Source organism: Maniola jurtina, chromosome 8 (genome assembly GCF_905333055.1).
Source record: "Maniola jurtina chromosome 8, ilManJurt1.1, whole genome shotgun sequence".
Classification (NCBI taxonomy): Eukaryota; Metazoa; Arthropoda; class Insecta; order Lepidoptera; family Nymphalidae; genus Maniola; species Maniola jurtina.
The window spans coordinates 903,635-908,730 of NC_060036.1; the positions used below are offsets into that span (position 1 = coordinate 903,635).

Sequence of the window (5,096 nt, forward strand, 5' to 3'; positions counted from 1 at the left end):
TCCTTGTTGAAAATTCCCCGTTTTTATTATTTTCTCTGAATCCATACTTCCATAGTTAGGTACCTACATAATATTACAAATGCAAAAGTGTGTCTGTATGTCTGTCTGCTAACTTTTCACGGCCCATCCGTTTAATCGATTTTGGCTTTTGATAGTAAGATAGCTTGCATCCCAGAAATGGACAATGGCTATTTTTATCCCCGGAAAACCAAAAAGTTTCTACGGGATTCTTTATCAACACACGTAAATGAAGTTGGGGATATAATCTATTTGGTACAAAGATATCTTAGGGCTAGGAGCATCCTGAAGACTTCTTTTAATTCCGGAAAATCAAAGAGTTTGCATAGGATTTTTAAAGAAAGTAAATCCACGCGAATGAAGTCGCGGGCATCATCTAGTTTGCAATTAAACAATTTGATCATTGAGATGCGGTCTTTTTTCTTTAACTATGTAGTTGATATCCATGACTTCGTCATTGCATAATATTAATGACACTAAATTGGCAGTTATCTACCAATTACATAAAAGATGAGGACTCTAGGATAAAGCACAGTCCATAAAAACTAGAATTTCAACTAAAGAGCATCTTGGACCAGTTAAGATTACGTAGGTATCCATTGCTTCATAAAATACTCAAATGAGAATAATTATGGTACTTAGCACGCAAGTTTACAATAAAAAACTTGCAAGACTATGGAAAAGTCCTAATACTAAGCTTTACGCTAAGTTTTAGTAAAGAAGAGAATAATATTGATCAGGCTTAACACTGAATAATATTTTTTTAACCAAACTAAAATCATCATCATCACAACCCATCGCTGGCCTTCTACAAAACACGAGTCTCAGTATGAAAGTTCACTCACTGGCTAAGTGCAGGTTGGTAGGCTACACAAACCTTTGAAAACATTATGGACATGCAGGTTTCTTCACGATGTTTTTCTTCGCCGGTAAATTTTATTTAAATACCTAATGAAGGGCAACTTTCGACTCATGATTATGTCAATACTCAACCATCGATTAAGAAAAACAGATTCCCCCGAGAAACCCCAGTAATAAATTCAGACAAAAGACCCGAAAAATGAGAAATATGTTCACAACACTCAACTTGAATTAGTACTTAGTAATGCAGCCGAAGAAAGAATCATTAAATTCTCTAAATATAGTCCGAGTACTTCTGTGAAAGTTGCCATTTTTTTCCACGGAACCCGAGCCCTGGTGCGGAATATAAACCCCGTTGCAACAACATGCATACCAATGGAGCGCCGCGTGATATGCACAATGTACTTATGGTGGCGTTGAATGCACGCAAAAACGGCGGCAAGTCGCTCCTACGTGCTGACGGGTGACGACTCGTTTCCGACTCGACTCAACGCTGAATGGACTTATAGACGAGGTTTAACTGGTTAGCCAGACTACCAAGAACTGGCCCACTACTGAGAACAGGTCTCCTCTCAGATTGAGAAAGGTATGGGTCGTAGTCTGCCACGCTGATCCAGTGCGGATTGGCAGACTTCATTCACCTTTGAGAACATTATGGGCAGTTCTCAAGCATGCAGATTTCCTCATGATGTTTGCCTTCTGAAAAGTAAGACGTGCGCGTCCGGAATCGAACCCCGATATCCTGAAAGATAGATCGAAGTCTTCAACTATAGATGCCTACGTATTAGGTACTATTACCACTTTTTGTGTATATTGAGCGTAATTGAAGCTTGAATCCAAAGCCTATTTTACTTTCTGACTTGCTAATAAATGCTGCCCAAGGCTTCATTACGTCTAACCAAAGAACTAACCATTCTACAGAAATAACTCTCCAGTCATTCATTCAATATCACTCAAAGTCCAGCTTCCCAATCACAAATCGGACCCTTTTTAGATAACAACAGGCCATTATTTAGTTGCGTTATGATAATTATTGCCCTTTGAGGTCCGAGTAAGACAAGTTATTGTCTCCCATCAACAAAGGGCATTCATCGGGGGCCGTTTAAGGGCAGACAAAGGTCCGACCCGGGGATAAACATCGGATCCCGGTCGTCAAATGTCGGGGAATGCATCTGGTGTTGGGACACATTAGGAGCTTTTCTGAGATTTCTTTTTAATTTAAAGACTGCTGGCAAGTAAGGATGCAGCCTAAATGGAGTGCGCTTGCCTAGACTCCAATTCACTCTTGACTTGAAGGTTATATCTTAGCGGTTCGAATAAGAAACAAAGAGACAAATGGCTTCGTACGTGTCCGTGGAATTTCGACAGTGTACGGGTGCAGACTGTCATCAGCATTGATCATCATCATCATCATCAACCGATGACATCCACCGACTCTTGCAGCTACGCGTAAGGTACCATGAGCTTTAGTATGTCATGAACATTTCTCATCCTTAGATTTTGCCAGCGTTTTTAACCAATATTTCTGAACAACCTTTTTACTTGTAACAATAACGAGCTCAAAGATGTACTCTTGTTGGTCTATCATTGCCCTCGCCTTCCGTTTCAGCTGGAGCACCCGTCAATTCTGTTGTACTACAAAGAGACACGGGCCTTGAAGTTAAAGGTGTAATGTAGCCTATAGTGGCTCGCTGCGGCGAGAAGCGTCTGGAGACTTTAAGGGGCCAGGAGAAAGATCTCAAGCCTAGGGCTTGCATTACCAGGTCTAGACCTCAGATTTTTCTCGAGGGCGAGATACGCCTTGTGCCAGAATAGTCATCTCTCTCTTTGTAATTATTATTGTTCGTATAACCTAATATGTATCTTACTTGGATATGTATTTTGCTTGGACCCACTTCTCACTATATGACGTTCCATCGATTAGATACTTGTTTCATGTGGTCTGCCACTTAGTAGGATATCTGCCAACTTTATGCTGACTTCGCCCTCGTGGATTTAGGTTTTTCGAAATGCCGTAAAAACTCTTTGATTTTCCAGTATAAAAAGTAGCCTATGTGCTAATTCAGGATATTATCTATCTTCATTCCCAGCCAAATCCGTCTAGCAGTTTTTGCGTGAAGGAGTAACAAACATACACACTCACATACACACATACAAACCAATCCAGCCTCAGGTAGTGTACAGCTATGAGCAAATAAATACCTGTTGATTTATCAAAACCCCCCGTGTGTCCGCAGGCCGCTCGCGCGATTGACGTTGACGGACAGCGATCGACGCAGACATGGTAATGACGCCGCTTACCATATAATAAGTCGACGTGTATTAAGAGGGCTCTCTCCGTCACTCGTTTCCACTCGTTTCATACAATCGTAGTTCCAATTTCATTTGAATATTAAGCAACCTAAGTCCATGAAATTTTGCAGACATATTCTAGAAACTAATATCTATGTCTGTGGTTTTCCAGATTTCTGTTAAAATATTCGGTTTCAAAGTTACGCGGTCTTAAAATTTTCATACAAATCTTGGAGCCCCTGTAATTTTAAAACTACATATTTTTAGAAAAATCTAAAACACCACAGACACAGATATTAGTTTCTAGAATATGTCTGCAAAATTTCATGGACTTTGGTTGCTTAATATTCAAATGAAATTGGAACTACGATTGTATGAAACGAGTGGAAACGAGTGACGGAGAGAGCCCTGTTAACAATCGCTGCAACTGAGCGATTTGAAATTCACATTCAGTGACATCGCGGCCTGCAATACTCCGCGACGACGTTTGAACGATGGATTTCACGACGTATTGCCTGGAAAGGAGATTTCAAACGTTTATTTCTGCTAGCTTCTGTTTTATTCACCCCCGACCCAAGAAGAGGGGTGTTATAAGTTTTACGTGTGTATCTGTGTATCTGTCTGTGGCATCGTAGCTCCTAAACTAATGAACCGATTTTAATTTAGTTTTTTGTTTGAAAGGTGGCTTGATTGAGAGTGTTCTTAACTATAATCCAAGAAAATCGGTTCAGGCGTTTGAAAGTTATCAGCTCTTTTCATGTTACTGTAATCTTCACTTGTCGGGGGTGTTATAAATTTTTAAGTTGTAAGTGATGATGCAGTCTAAGATGGAAGCGGCTAACTTGGAAGGTAAAGTGGAAATAAGTATTTCTCATTACCCATAGGTAGGTACTCCTCCCTGATCGTTTTCTATGCGGCATAATACTGGAACTTGAAATTGCTTCCAGGCTTTGACGGTAGGGTGGTAACTAGCCACGGCCGAAACTTCCCACAAAGTCAGACTAGAGATATTGCCCCGGCCGGGAATCTAACTCGGGACCTACACTTATAAGACCACAACGCTCACCACTGTGCCAGTGAAGTCGTTAAAAAGCTTCGTATTAACTTTTCTGATTAATTTATTCATTCTGTTTTTCAATTTCAGGGACTCGATTTTGGGGATGGGTAAAAACTTCAAGGTTGCGTCACCGACATGCTAGTTAATATTGCTCGAAGTGCCAAGAGATGAAAAACTAAGCTAATGTTAATTTATTGGAAATCCAAAAAACACCACTGTTATTTTCATTGTTTTAAATTTTTAGTTCTGTCGGCAGTTTCCACAGGTTGCCAATTTTTTATGTTTTTGATGTGTTTGTTGTTGTTGGTACTTATGTATGTAATACAATTTCAACAGTAATCTCTAATCCGGTATGGTCTAGTGGCTAGGATACCTGGCTCTCACCCAGGAGGCTCGGGTTCGATTCCCGGTACCGGAATAATTCTTTTTTAAACAATTTTTACGTCAAACCTGATTTTAATCATTTTGCATAATAAGTAATTACTACTTATTACTTACTTCATCTAAGTAAGTAGGTAAATATTTACTCTAATATCACCTCTATTTATTTCTTACGTATCTTCAACAACAACAACTGATATCCTAGTATAGTTTAATTAGTTCTATTATCACTCCATTCTTATTACTATAGTATGACATCAATCTCCCGTACATTTGTATCTTAATTTTGTTTTTGGACGTAGACATCCGCTAACAACGGATTCTTGAAAACTCAACCCCTAAGGAGATAAAATAGGGGGTTGAAATTAGTGTAGTCCACGCGGACGAATTCGCGGGCATAAGCTAGTATATAAATAAGTTCGTTATTATAGACATTGCTAATATATTCTTCACAATATTAACCCACGACTATTGTACATTTAACAGG

The 5,096-nt window shown here is 39.4% G+C and overlaps 1 non-coding gene across 1 annotated transcript; it reads left to right on the plus strand.

Moving 5' to 3' along the window:
• The first annotated feature begins 4,574 nt into the window (after nt 1-4,574).
• Nucleotides 4,575-4,646, plus strand: Trnae-cuc. Its single transcript has one exon. It is a non-coding gene; the product is annotated as a tRNA-Glu (tRNA).
• The last annotated feature ends 450 nt before the right edge of the window (nt 4,647-5,096 follow it).